At 41.1% G+C, this 15,197-nt stretch overlaps 1 long non-coding RNA gene across 1 annotated transcript in view; it reads right to left on the minus strand.

Moving 5' to 3' along the window:
• LOC104006907 (uncharacterized) overlaps nt 1-15,197 on the minus strand; it is a 17,081-nt gene continuing 1,884 nt past the window's right edge. The window contains exons 3-5 of the long non-coding RNA XR_008548813.2: nt 13,853-13,939; nt 2,291-2,433; nt 1-1,937 (exon numbers count right to left, since the gene is read on the minus strand). This is a non-coding gene — a long non-coding RNA (uncharacterized LOC104006907). The remainder of the gene's footprint in view (nt 1,938-2,290; nt 2,434-13,852; nt 13,940-15,197) is intronic.

A 15,197-nucleotide genomic window follows, 5' to 3' on the forward strand; every position in this document is an offset into this window, starting at 1 on the left:
AATTAAAAAAAAAAAAAGTATACAACACTTTTTTTGTTGTGTCTTGTTTTATTTCTGGAGACAGGGTCTCACTGTGTCACTCAGACTGGAATGCAGTAGCATCATCACAGTTCACTGCAGCCTTGACCTCCCAGGCTGAAACGGTCCTCATACCCCAACCTCCTGAGTAGCTGGGACCACAGGCCTGCATCACCACGCGTGGCTATTTTATGTTATATTTTATTTTATTTTATTAGTAGAGATGAGGGCTCACTATATTGCCCAGGCTGGTCTCAAACTCCTGTGTTCAAGAGATCCTCCTGCTGTGGCCTCCCAAAGTGCTGGGGTTATAGGTGTAAGCCACTGTGCCTGGCCAAAACATTTTTATTTAAGGTAAAACATACATACTGTGAAATAATATGTGTGCAATTTGATGACTTTTGACAAATATATACACTTGTGTAACCAACTCTCCAATCTAGATATAAAACACCTTCATCACTCAGAAAGTTCTCTCATTTCTCCTATCAGTCAGTCTTCACTTCTGAAGAGGAATCGCCACTTTGATTTCTATCCACATCCATTAATTTGGATTCTCCTTGAACTTTTTTGTTTTAATAGACATGGAGTCTCACTATGTTGCCCAGGCTGGTCTCAAACTCCTGAGCTTAAGTGATCTTCCTGTGTCGGCCTCCCAAAGTGTTAGGATTACAGGTGTGAGCCACTACATCTGGCTTTGAACTTCTAATAAATGGAGTCATACAGAATGTATTCTTTTGTATCTGGCTGCTGCTGCTTTTTTTTTTTTTTTTTTTTTTTTTTTTTTTGAGACTGAGTTTTGTTCTGTTGCCCAGGCTCGGTTGGAGTGCAATGGCATGATCATAGCTCACTGCAGCCTCAAACTCCTGGGCTCAAGCAATCCACTGGCCTTGGCCTCTCAGAGTGGTGGGATGACAGGTGTAAACCACTATGCCTGGCCTATTTCTTACAGTTCTGGAAGCTGAAAAGTTCAAGGTCAAGGGGCTGCATCTGGTACAGGACTTGCTGGTGGAACTCTCTGCAGAGTCCCAAGGTGGTATCACATGGCAAGGGAGCTGAGTGCTAATATGCTAGCTGAGGTCTCACTCTTCTTATAAAACCACTAATCCCACTCCCAAGATAAATTAATCTATTAACCCATGAACTCATTAATCCATGAATGGATTAATCCATTCAGAAGGTGGAGCCCTCATGACCTAATCACATCTTAAAAGCCCCATCTCTCAATAGTGTCACATTGGGGATTAGATGTCAGCATAAGTTTTGGAGGGGACAAATATTCAACCATATCAAGGGGTTACTGAACAGTAATGGCAATAAAGTTTTAAAAATTGAATCTATCTGGCTGAGTACGGTGGCTCACACCTGTAATCTCAGCACTTTGGGAGACTGAGGTGGGAAGATAATTTGAGCTCAGGAGTACAAGACCAGCCTGGGCAACATAACAAGACCCTGTCTCTATTTTTTTTAATTAAAAAATAATTAATTGAACCTATCCTTTCTCTTGACCAGCTCTACTGGTGGCCTACTTAGGTTGCTAATGTGGGATGGTTGCAGGCATAACTGGAGAGGCCTTAAAAGTTTGTTGTGGACTGGTGGAGGCATGGTTACTTGGTAGAACTCTGTGGTGGGTTTCCAGTGACATGGAAAGTCTTCACACCACTGAGGAGTTTGCTTCAGGCTGGTCCTTGGGAAGCCACAAGAGATGCTGGTGGAACTGTCGCTGGATGACATGAGTCCAATTCCTGCCACAGCCTCTAGCCAGAGTCAGTAGTGTGTGCACCTGTCACTGGCCTTTTAGTGGGTTTCATATTTGTTCAGATTTGTCCAGTTGGCCAGAAGCTGACTTTGTGTGAAATGGGAAATGCTGCTTTCACAAACGCTGGTTGCACTGATTCAAGTTCTTGACAAGCTGGGCACTGTTCAAAAAGGAGAATGCAAAAGTTAGTCATCTTTGGAGGACATCAACCTCCAAAGAGAAAGTAATCAAAAGTACTGAGCCTATTGGACACCTATGGAAAGCTGACAAGAACCAACTCAATCCTGAAGGAGGAAATAAGTTTCCCAATAAAAGAACCTAATGAAGACAGATCCACTCAAGAAAAAAGGAGATGATGGTTGAAGTTACAGGGATGATGCTGTCACTGGCCTAGCAGTCATCACTTCATAGAGAGCTTATGCAAACAACAGCTTCCTCATTGTCCTTCAGAAGAATGGGCCGTTCCCTTCCCTCCGCTCAAACTTCCTGTGCTGCCAAGCCACATTCATTCACCTTCTCTCCAATAGGAGGTTCATTTTTGCCCTGGATCCAAGGAGGCAGTTCCTGCGGAGATCTCCTTTTCCTTCTCATTCTCTTTTGGGAAGCACTTACGGAGCCCTCTCAATGGGCAGGAGTTTTTCCTGCACCATCACATCCTAAAAACAGAAATGAATTCTTTTGAAATTAATTCAAAGTTTGAGTGAACAAATTATTGGAACTAAGATCAAGAAACTAAAGACTGGATGGGCGCAGTGGCTCACACTTGTAATCCCAACACTTTGGGAGGCTGAGGCGGGCAGATCACTTGAGGTCAGGAGTTCGAGACCAGCCTGGCCAACATGGTGAAACCCTGTCTCTACCAAAAATACAAAAATTAGCTGGGTGTGGTGGCACACACCTGTAATCCCAGCTACTCGGGAGGCTGAGGGAGGAGAATACCTTGAACCCAGGAGGCAGAGGTTGCAGTGAGCCGAGATTGCGTCACTGCACTCCAGCCTGGGCGACATGGTGAGACTCCATCTCAAGAAAAAAAGAAAGTAAAGACTTTTTACATCGCTTCTCTTCAAAAGGAATTTTAATCTTTTTTTTTAATTTATTTTTTAGCATTTTAAAAACTGCTACTTAATGGCCAGATGCGGCGGCTCATACCTGTAGTCTCAGCACTTTGGGAGGCTGAGGCAGGAGGATACCTTGAGCCCAGGAGTTTGAGACCAGCTTAGGCAACATAGTGAGACCTCATTCTACCAAAGAAATTTTTTTTTTAATTAGCCAGGCATGGTAATGCATGCCTATGGTCCCAGCTACTTGAGAGGCTGAGGTGGGAGGAACACTTGATCCCAGGAGTTCGAGGCTGCAGTGAGCTATCATCATGCCACTGCACTCCAACCTGGGCAACAGAGTGAGATCCTGTCTCTAAAAAATAAAATAAAATAAGATAAAATATAAAAATTTAATAAAAGAACATACTTGTGTTCAAAATGACATTTGATAAAACTTTAGCTGTTTTATAAATATTTTAATATAAATCTCATAATTATTTGTTTTCTCTATACATAAGTATAGATATTGTTTTATGTAATTATATGTTTATCAATAGTATACAATTCCAAGTGGATTCTATAGAGTCTTCAGAAGCTCTCAGCAGGGTTGGGCCCTGGCTGCATAGAGTGGCAGTCAGTTCACTAATGCACACTGTATTGGCTCTTCTTGCTTGCATCAGCCTCCTGCCTCCTTTATGCCTGCTACATTTCTCATCCTCCCTTGCCTGTAGATATGAATATGACCACATTCTGGCCAAAGACATGTAAAGGGAAATGTATAAGAGATACCCGGAATGGCCCCTTAAGGGACTTTTTTTCAGCTGAGGGGACACACTCTTTGTCCTTCTCTTCTTCCTACTGCCTGAAATGTGGGCATGATAGCTGGAATGCCAGCAGTTATCTTGGACTCATGAAGAAACCTTGAGGAAGGAAGCCACACACTGGGGATAGCAGAACAGAAGTGTGACTACTTGGTCCCTGATGGCAGTGAAGTTGTCCTGGACTAACACCAGACATATTTTACATGGGAGGGAAATACAATTCTTATTAAATTACATGATATTTGGGTTTTAGAATAAATGCTGCTAAATCTAATTTTAGTGAATCCATCTTGCAGGGGTCTGTCCCGCAGACCTTGACCCAACGACGGATGAATAACGTACACTGACACAGGTATTTTGCCTGTCAGTCCGGCTGAGGGTCTGGGCCACTTACAGACACCAAGGAGGGTGCTGTAGAGTTGCAGCCTCGGCCCTGACTCCTGGCCCTGCCGGCATTTATTCAGCACACATTAAATGACAAAGGCTTTGAGTCAACACCATTAGAGGGTAATTAACCTGGTTGCCCCCACCTAGAGCCATCCTGATCTCAATCCTGATCAAAGGTTAGTTTTAGGACCACATGAGTAAACAAGTTATTTAGCTAAACTCCTCTACATTCCTATGCATCTACGCCCTAAGCCTTTAAGAGAATTCAGCTTCCTTCGGCCAAACACTTAAATGAACTATGCAAACCCCCAGGCCTTCCAAGAGGGTTTGTGTTTATTTCCTATAGTTTTACAATTTCTCCCACCATCCTGACTGAACCCCCACACATCTTTTATCCTACCCCTTCAGCTCGGTCTTTCTTTGGTGGTGACAAAAGGCAGGTGGGATATCATAGTAGTTACTAAAATAGTTAGCAACCCAAGCCTATTCCTCAAACCACTTGAAGAATGGATTCCCCATTTTCTAGCTCAGTTTCCCCTGTGCAGTGATACCAATAAGTAGGACCAGAAATAGATCCAAAACTGGGGGAACTTGAAGCTTCTAAAATTTGGGGGCAACTATATAAGAACACAACATTACAAATACAAAATTAGATACTCTCTCAGGTGGGGTTCCTTAAAAGCAGAGCCTGAGATGGAGATTCTTGTGCAAGTGATTTATGAGTGGGCTCTCAGAAAATTGTAAGGGAGAAAGGGATGCAACATAGGGCAGGGGTAATTAGGCAAAGGGATGGTTTCGGAAGAGATCTAGCCTCAGGCTGATTTCTTGGGGAGCTCTGGAGTGTAAATTACCCTGCTGTGAGTCAAAAGCTTTTACATCGATCAGTCACTGGGGTGGTTCAAGCTCCCAGGCAAGGTGGCTCCCCCAGGCCTGGGCAGTCAGTCTGCTGCAGAAGGGTACAGGTGTGGGTCCTTGGTAGTGAACACCTGCAGCAGCTGGTAGATGGGTGCACTGGCTTGCTGAAGGGAATCAGGGAAGGAGACTAACAACTATTGCTACAGATAAGAAGAGAAAATGGTCATTTAAAATCTTAAGAAATTTGTAAAGATCACAAAATTCAGAAAAATATACCACTTCTCCTTTTTTTACTTCATAATTTTTGATCACCTCTTCATAAGGCAATGGTTTTGTAATGTAGTTTTCTATAGAAAGTCTAGCATAATTGATTTAAATTTGTTTTTATTATTGATCATTTAGAAAAGTTTCTTTTAGCTTCATTATTTAGCTATAATCCATTACAAGTAATGCCATGTATATTTTTAGGATTATCGTCAAATTTGGTAAAGCCTCTATCAAATTTTTTTTGTATATTGGCTGTAAGATTTAAAGGCATTTCAAGTTTTCTTGGACAGTGATAAATCTTAAGTTCTCTTTGAATTGGCCACACTCATTAACCAGTTTGTCTTCAATGTCTTATTTCAATGGCATATGAGTTTATATTATCTTTATTGATAAATTTAAATTTTCTTCCAGTGAGTGACATGTTATCAGCCTTCATCAAGATCAGACAGATTGTGTGTAGTACTGCTAAGTTTGTACCCTATACGCAGTAATTCTGATAAACTCAATTTTGTACCATTCCCATTGAAAGAGAGGAGAAAACTGTGAAACAGTTGTAATTGTGTATATGGCATCATTGAGTATATTCTTCACAAGCAGAACTTCCTTTTTGACCAGGAAGATGAAAACAGACTTGTCCCTCCTTAACAATTTTACATATCTGGTGACTAGAAGCATTTCCAATAGACTGACTTTTACCTCCATTCATTTCAAGCCTTGTTTCCCCTTCACTATCCATATACTTATGGTGTTGCCCATTGTAGGACAAGGTCATATTGCAATATGATCTCTGGCCCTGAACATTTACCTGTGCGGATGCCAGGTAAGTTGCCATGTGGGCAATAAGAATACTGCTGGATGCCATTTCTGCACCTAGACAGCTAGATGAGTGTTGCAGACGTGACTGCAATACACATAATTATATCCACTAAACCCAAACCAAATGTATGCCCAGTTCAACTTTCCCTTAGTTGGAACCCAGAATGCCTATGGCCACTTCAATGTCAAACTGTGAGGTCTCATCATCTTTGTTAGATCGGTGTTCCCAAGTATCTTACTGACCAAGAGACGTCCTTACCAAGAACATGAGTTAAATCATGTTCACTTAACTCTGCTAATTCAGTGTAATTTATTTCTAATATGTTAATACGCAAAATATTTTCAAACATATACATCTTCATGATACTTAAATCTTTTAAAATTTCCAACCAGAGGCCGGGCGCAGTGGCTCACGCCTGTAATCCCAGCACTTTGGGAGGCTGAGGCGGGCGGATCACAAGGTCAGGAGATCGAGACCATCCTGGCTAACACGGTGAAACCCCGTCTCTACTAAAAATACAAAAAAATCAGCCGGGCGTGGTGGTGGGCGCCTGTAGTCCCAGCTACTCGGGAGGCTGAGGTGGGAGAATGGCATGAATCTGGGAGGCGGAGCTTGCAGTGAGCCAAGATTGCGCCACTGCACTCCAGCCTGGGTGACAGAGCTAGACTCCGTCTCAAAAAAAAAAATTTCTAACCAGATACACTATATATACCTTTATATTTGGAAAATTTCCACATTTCATGCCCTTATTAATCTTACAGATTCCCTCAGAATAAATTTCTCTTTTGATGAACTCTATACTTCATTGTAAAGTTGCCCCAAAATGTGGTAGTATAGCAAAGGGATGTCAGACAATTTCTCTGGTACGACTAGTGGAGGCTAAGGGTGGAAGCCATTACTACAGTGTTTTCATCTTACAGACATGTTGATATTTTGTATGAGATGTTTCCTCCAGATTATTGTGTCAGCTTTTAAGGTTTTTCAACTCCCACAGGCTTGCTGTCCTGTTAGAATCATGGATTGATTAAGGTGATTCTCTATAAAGTGTTATAATTTCTCCTTTATACACGGTTCTCAATTCCACTGAAACTTTACTAACAATTGCTGCTTTGGATATTAAATCAACCAAAAACTAATAAACACTTACTGAGATTCTACATTAATTTAAAAAATATACAGTGAAGCTAATAGAAAGTCCAAAATGGGACACAAGAAGCACTTTATAGAAAGAATTTCAGGCTGGACGCAATGGCTCACACCTGGAATCTCAACACTTTGGGAGGCTGAGTGGGAGGATTCCTTGAGGCCAGAAGTTTGAGACCAGCCTGGGCAACATAGTGAGATCCCATCTCTAAAAAGAAAGAAAGAGTTTCAGAGTTTGAAACTAGAATCTGAGTTCATGTATAGGGGATTTGTTTATTTCACAGCCTTAGGTATTTGAAGATCAAATTATTTTGGTTTAGCAACTACAGTGGATGATCCTATCATGCAACATAGAAGTTCAGGTTTAATATGATCTTGCATGAAAATTATTTAGCCATTAATCAAAAGCAAAGAGGCTGGTAATAAGCTATTTTGGCCTTTCCATTTATTTATTTAGCTTAGCTTGTTTTCTTAAACTTACTTCACCTTCATTGTGTAATGCCTGGGCTAAAAATGCATATTACAATTTTTTATTTTATTATTTTATTGCAGACAGTTTTAAAAATAGAAATATTTAGACCAGACTACAGCAATATGAAAATTTTACAGCTGCATACTGTTTCCTTATTCCCCCTCTTTTTTTCTCTCTTTCCTTCAGACATATTCATTGTTTGTTTCCTTTGGTAGTTTCTCTATTACTCTAAAATTAATTTATGTGGTATAGGTCTCTTCTAATGGTAAATATAAACCATTGGACATTCCAGTTTAATAACTTTGATTTTTAGGCCTTTTATTCACATTTTCAATATAATTTTGGTTCACTTCCATTCAACAGCATACACTGTTCTACAATTAATTTTGTCTTGTACTAACCCTTGGTATTTAGTGCTATGGTCAAATCTGGGGTTTCAAGATTTCTTTTTTTTTTTTTTTTAATTTTTGCATTTGTTGTAGAGACAAGGTCTCACTATATTTCCTATATTTCCCAGGCTGGTCTTAAAACTCCTAAGCTCAAGCCATTCTCCTGCCTTGGCCTCCCTAAGTGTTGGGAGTACAGGCATGAGACCATGCACCCAGCATCAAACTTTCAAAGCAACATGATAGATCCATATTATATGTCTTCATGGTTGCAGACCTCTGCATGGTCAAGTGTTCCTGGAGAAAGAAATTGGACCACTTGCCAACAGCAACACTCGGGTACAATTATAAGCTAATTTTAGACAAGAAAAGAAATGAGAGCATCAACTGCTGCCACTTGGTATGAATTAGACAATGAAGAAAGTATTTACTTTTCTGAAATGGTAATAAAAATGGCATTCTAGGTTTTTGGAAATTTTCCAGGTGAGGTTTCTAAAAAACAAAAGATTTTTAAAAACAAAAAAAAAAAATTGGCCAGCTATCACATTTGCCTGAAAAAAATTGAATTAAATATCTCTATCAGTCCTGGCATGGTGGCTTACTTTGGGAGGCCAAAGTGCTAATTACAAAGGCGGGCAGATCACTTGAGGTCAGGAGGTCGAGACTATCCTGGCCAACATGGTGAAACCCCATCTCTACTAAAAATACAAAAATTAGCTGGGTGTAGTGGTGCACTCCTGTAGTCCCAACTACTTGGGTTGCTGAGGTGGGAGAATTGCTTGAACTTGGGAGGCAAAGGTTGCAGTGAGCAGAGATGGCACCACTGCACTCCAGCCTTGGTGACAGTGTGAGACCCTGTCTTAGAAAAATAAATAAATAAATAAACAAATAAATAAATTATCATAGTTCATCTTGAACAAACTTTTCCCCTAAGCCAAATTAATTTATAACAAAGAAAGCTAGTTTTAGTGAAGTCAGGTAGCTTACAATAATAGCAATGATGAAATTTTTGTTAGTTGACATAGAAAACTTAATATTAGAGCAAATAGGACTGTAAAATGAAGCTTTTGAGAAACATTTTAATCTTTGCTTTTTTTTTAGAGACCGAGTCTCACTGTGTTGCCCAGGCTGGAGTGCAGTGGCACAATCATTGCTTACCAAACTCCTGGGCTCAGTTGATCCTCCCTAATAGATAGGACTACAGGCACATGCCACCATGACCAGCTAGTTTTTAAATTTTTTTGTGTGAGAAGATGGGGTCTTGCTGTGTTTCTCAGGCTGGTCTCAAACTCCTGGCCTCAGGCAATCTTCCTGCCTAGGCCTCCCATAGCACCGTGATTACAGTCCTGTGCCACCATACCCAGCTAATTTTTTGTATTCTTTTGGAGAGGTAAAGTCTCATGTTGGCCAGGCTGGTCTGTGCACGAACTCCTAGGCTCAAGCCATTCTCCTGCCTCAGCCTCCTAAAGTGCTGGGATTATAGGCGAGAGCCACCCTTATGACCTTATTTCACTTTAATTACCTCCCTAAAGTCCTGCTCCCAAATACAGTCACACTGGAGGTTAGCACTTGGACCTGTAGTTCCAGCTACTCTGGATGCTGAGGTGGAGGATTGCTTGAGCCTGGGAGATTGAATCAGCAATGACCTGTGATCACGCCCCTGAACTCTGGCCCGCGTGGCAGAGCAATCCCTGTCTCAAATAAATAAATAAGGTGATAAGGGTGGGGCCCCAGCTGGAGTGGCTGTTGGGTATATATAGGCAGGAAAGGAGAGATGAGTCAGTTGCCAGAGGGAGAGAGGTTCTGGGGGAAAAGAGAAATGCTTAAAGCATTTTAAGGAAAGTTTACAGTGCAAGGTATGATGTAATGCTTTCTTTATCTCCCTTCAAAGCATTCAATAAAATATAACCATCAGTGGTCTGGATTTGAATTTAATGCCTCAAGTCTGGCCTAAAGATAAAAATGGAGCAAACGGAGAAGCTGCAAAAGGGCCCCAGCCATAAACAAATTACATTTGTTACACAAACGTGAGCATATGCACATGCAGAGACAGAGAGCTGGGACTACAGGCACATACCACCACACCCAGCTGATTTTTTTTTTTAACTTTTTTGTAGAGATGGGGGGGTGGTCTCACCATGTTGCTCAGGCTGGTCTCGAACCCCTGAGCTCAAGCAATCCTCTTGCCTTGGCCTCCTAACATGCTGGGATTACAGGCATGAAGCACCAGTCCTGTGCTGGGTGCCTGTAATTTTTAGAACACACATATTTTTATTAATGACATCACATTTTTAATAAAAATTTATTCCCACAGAACACCTTGAGGATTGTAACCCTGTGACCATCTATACCTGCCATCCATTCCTGCTAGCATCTTTGAAATATGTAGCAACAAATTGACCAGGAAGTTTGAGAAGTGAATCCTTAGTAAAGGTAATTATTAACCATGGTGTGTACACAGTCGAGGTGAACACATTGCTTGAGGGATCAATGTAGGAATCTCTTCAAGGACTTTAAAAGCACTGCACCGGGCCCAAGCTCTAGATGTTGTATAGAGGACCAAGGGCAGTCAAAGTTCTCCACCCATTTTCCTAAGCCATAACGGTAGGAGAGAAATGTTCTTGTTAACCACAAGCTGGGTTACGTCTTTGCAGTGTTGTTTTGTACACACTGTGGGGAATCAGGGCAAAGGAAAAGCCTATCCTCTCAGAACCTCCCTGTCCTCATTTCCAGGAATAGTGATGGAGAACAGAGCAGCTAATCTCACTGCCAAGAGAAGGGAAGCCAAAGGGAGCCTCAGGTCATCAGGTACCAGGACATTCAGGGCTTTAAAGTCACTGCCTTCACTTTGTGGGCCATTTGAAGAAATCCGTACAGAACTTGAAAACGAGTTGTAATAGAATCTTGCCCAGCAGAAGCAAGGGTCTGTCAGGTATTTTTGCTCATTCCCTTTTTGTTTTTCAGGGTTGTTTCCTCAGCTTACATTTTTCCCTTTCAACTCACTCACTCCCTGGATGGTTTAATTCCCCTCTGGGTATACCATTACTCATACTAGCTATGTAGAAATGCACTTTCCTTGGTGCTCTGCTGGTCTCCTCCTGGACAACTGCATCTACCTCCTCTCCACGTGTCTAATGCACATCCATCAATTTGCCCCTCACTCTCTTATTTCCCCTATTTTGTTTCATGGCTTTACCATTCACTCAGCTGTTAACCCGAGAAACTTCAGTTCTCTTTCCCCCTTTCTCTGGAGCACCTTCTTCACCTAAACAGACATTCAGTGAGGCATTAAGTCTGGCCATTTCTGCCCATGGAATGTTTCTGGAATCCTTGGACTTTGCAAGAGCCTTTTATTTATTTTTAATTTTTTAAATTATTTTTTAAAGACAGAGTCTCACTCTGTCACCCAGGCTGGAGTGCAGTGACACAATCTTGGCTCGCTGCAACCTCCACCTCCCAGGTTCAAGTGATTCTCCTGCCTTAGCCTCCTGAGTAGCTGGAATTACAGGCGCCTGCCCCAACACCCAGCTAATTGTTGTGTTTTTAGTAGAGATGAGGTTTCACCATGTTGGGCAGGCTGGTCTCAAACTCCTGACCTCAAGTGATTCGCCCATCTCAGCCTCCCAAAGTGCTGGGATTACAAGCGTGAGCCACCGCGCCTGGCCTGCAAAAGCTTTTAACTTATCTCAGACCTAAGTCTGTTTCCAATTCATCTTCCAAATAGTCATCAATTATTCTTGTAGAACAAATTTCTGATCTTGTCTCTCTCCTGCTTAATAACATCCAATAGTTTAGCCATTGTCTAAGTTTTATTTTACCTTGAGACAAAAGTCTCACTCTGTTGCCCAGACTGGAGTGCAGTGGTGCAATCATGCTCACTGTAGCTTTGACCTCCCGGGCTCAAGCAATCCTCAAACCTCAGCCTCCAGAGGAGCTGGGACCACAAGTGTGTGCCACCATGCTTGGCTTATTTACTATTTATTTTATTTCATTTTATTTTATTTATTTTATTTTATTTTATTTTATTTATTTTATTTATTTTATGTTATTTTATTTTATTTTATTTATTTTATTTTATTTTATTTTATTTTTTGTAGAGTCAGGGTCTCCCTATATTGTCCTGGCTGGTTTTGAACCCCTGGGCTCAAGCTATCCTCCCACCTCGGCCTCTTAAAGTGCTGGGATTACAGGCATGAGCCACCAAAACCAGCTAAAGTTGTAATTCCTTAGCAATGTGTTGTACACTTCCTCTATGTCCCTTCATCCCCAATCAAATTCACCTTTCTGCTCACCTACTCTCTTAGTTGTCTGCTTTCTGCCATATGACAACCAGCTCTTCCAACACCTTAGCCCAGATTGATTTTACATGTGCTATCTAGTGCGTGTTACGTGTTTGTTTCAGCTAGAGAGGTTTCTGGAGTTAACCAAATTTGCATGTGTGTTTTCAGCTAGAGAGGTTTCTGGAGTTAACCAAGTTTGCATGTGTGTCTGGGGATGCTTAGGAGAATGTTGTAAATGACGAGTATACCAGAGTGACACTGTGATTTGCTGCTTCTCCATGCTGGCAGCAGCAGTCCCCAAATCGTGCAGTGGCCAGCATTTTGTTCAGGAGAAAATTGCTGTAGTTCCAAGTATTGTTAAACTGAAACGATGTAGGCTGGATTCACGTGCACTTTTGGAAATATCATATATTTTGAAGGTATTATAAGTTTGTTTTTTTGGTGAAATATCTGCACTCTCTCCTTGGATTAAATCATTTTTGCACTTTTTATTCCTTTCCCCCACAATTATTATTATTATTTTTTTTTTTTGAGACGGAGTCTCGCTCTGTCACCCAGGCTGGAGTGCAGTGACGCGATCTCGGCTCACTGCAAGCTCCACCTCCCGGGTTCACGCCATTCTCCTGCCTCAGCCTCCCGAATAGCTGGGACTACAGGTGCGTGCCACCACGCCCGGCTAATTTTTTGTATTTTTTAGTAGAGACGGGGTTTCACCATGTTAGCCAGGATGGTCTCCATCTCCTGACCTCGTGAACCACCCACCTCGGCCTCCCAGAGTGCTGGGATTACAGGCGTGCGCCACTGCGCCCGGCCCCCCACAATTATTTTTGCTTGTTTGCTTTTCATTCCTGAAATCCTGCACTGAAGCTCTCTGGTACTTCTATTTACTTTTTCTCTACCTTTAATTTTCTTCATTTTATTTTTCATTCCATTCCTTTTTCTGTTTTCAAAAACTTTTTTTTCTCATTTAGCTCATGCTTTGCCATGAGCTCATGCTTTGCCATGTTGGGGATTTTATTTTATTATTTCTATCTTAATTCAAAGAATATAAACCATACAAAAGCCTGCTGCCTTTTCAAAAGGAGTTCTGAATCTGAAGCCCAAAATCATACCCAGTATAGTTGTACACTTTGGCTGTATTTTAGTTGCTTTTCCAGGGTAAAGGAAATTTTTGATCTACTCTTTCCACCACAGCACTCATTTGTCATGAATGTGCTGTTCTCAAAGTTATTGAGTCAGTTGTGATGACAGCTGGTTTTCTAAGCAGCCAGGAAAGAAGAGGAATCTTTATATATTTTTTCCCCTTTTTTCTCATCAGGAGCCAAGAAAGAACATTTATATACTTTAAAACCAGTCCTCAAGAGAGAACTATCTGCACTCCTCTCACCCCCCCCCCCAAAAAGGTTATACATCTTAATACTAAATTCTGGATATTGTATTGTTTCCTCAGATCCAGCACCAGCTAAAGGAAGGGAGCTTGTATACATTTTTTTTTTGTTTCTAATAAAAACATACAGGTTCCTTACCAGTAGCACATAGATAGGGTAGACAGTTGTATGAATATTAAGGGTACAAATGAAAGTAATAGTAAGAATTTATGAGCTGACCAGATTCTAGAAAGCCACATGTCCAACTCCATCAGCTTCCAGAAGCAATTCTTCCTGCCCCCAGCTCCACATAAAGGACTGAGAAGTCTAGGAAGAAGCATAACAATGTCTATTGGTAGGTAGTCAGTGTCGTTTAATGGTTAATTGCTGCCATTATTCAGTTAGTTTATTAGATTCAAGAAGAATAATCAGCCAACAAATATTTATTAACACAGAGGAAATGCTGACCATAAGATGTTAGGTGCTGGGGAATGCAGTGGGAAAACAAAAGAGTTTAAAGCCTGGAGGGGAAGATAAACGGTCAGCAAGTTATCACAGTTTATCAAATAAATGAATTCAAGGGTGCAAAATACCATGAGCAAGAAATACAAGGTGTCAACAGTAGAAACTGAATACATACGTGCCTGTGGGCATGTATACCCACCCACCCACCCACATATATACACAAGGAACAGAGCTTGAAATGAATCTGTCTTTCCTCTACCTCAAGTGGCAGCTTTGTTAATTCCTGCAAAGCAATATAAATAGCAGCTTCTATATGAAATTATATGCATCCCTTTTCTGTTGCTGTTTATTGATGCCTGAGGAGGGCAAACATGGGTTCTACTGATGTCAGCAGGCAGAGTTGCTGCAGTAAAATTTATTCAAAATGAGTGTTGTGGGTTCTGATTTGAATAGATAAACTGTAGATGCATTTATGAATTTGCATGTCTGTTTACACAAGCAATAGACCATGGTGGCTGAAAGTCAGCCACTGGAGGCTGACTCTGGCTTCTGTTCTACAGTGGGTCCACTACTTACTAGCTCTATAATCTTGGACATACATCTGTAAAGTGAAGATAAATAACCACATTAACCACCTCATAGTTTGCTGTGAGGATTAAATGAGTTAACAAATGCTAAGCCCTTGGAACAGTGCCTAGCACAGAGTAATTGCTCTACAAATGTCACCTATTGCTTTTGCTCTCCAATCCCCCCTTCTCCCCTTTTTTTAGCCAACTAACTGAGCAGGATAATATTGAATCTCGTGGATACAGGGTAATTTTCTTCAGCAGAATACCAGAGAAAGATTTATTAAGTATCGCCAAGGGGGCCCAGGAATTTAATAACACATTTGTTGTTTTTAGAGCTGAGTTTTTGTTGGAGTGTTAACTGAGAAAGAAAGTTTTCAGACGCGAATGGAATGTGACATTTACTCTGGTATTATTAGCATATAGAGTAGTAAAAACAGTAGTTGATAGTCTTCGTGCATGTTAGCTTCCCTTAGACTTATTTTCAAAATATTCATTTGGTTTATCACATTAATATATTGTGTCCCATTTAACATAGTTGAGACAAATTAAGG

The sequence above is a fragment of the Pan troglodytes genome, chromosome 5 (genome assembly GCF_028858775.2).
Source record: "Pan troglodytes isolate AG18354 chromosome 5, NHGRI_mPanTro3-v2.0_pri, whole genome shotgun sequence".
In the NCBI taxonomy this organism is placed as follows: Eukaryota; Metazoa; Chordata; class Mammalia; order Primates; family Hominidae; genus Pan; species Pan troglodytes.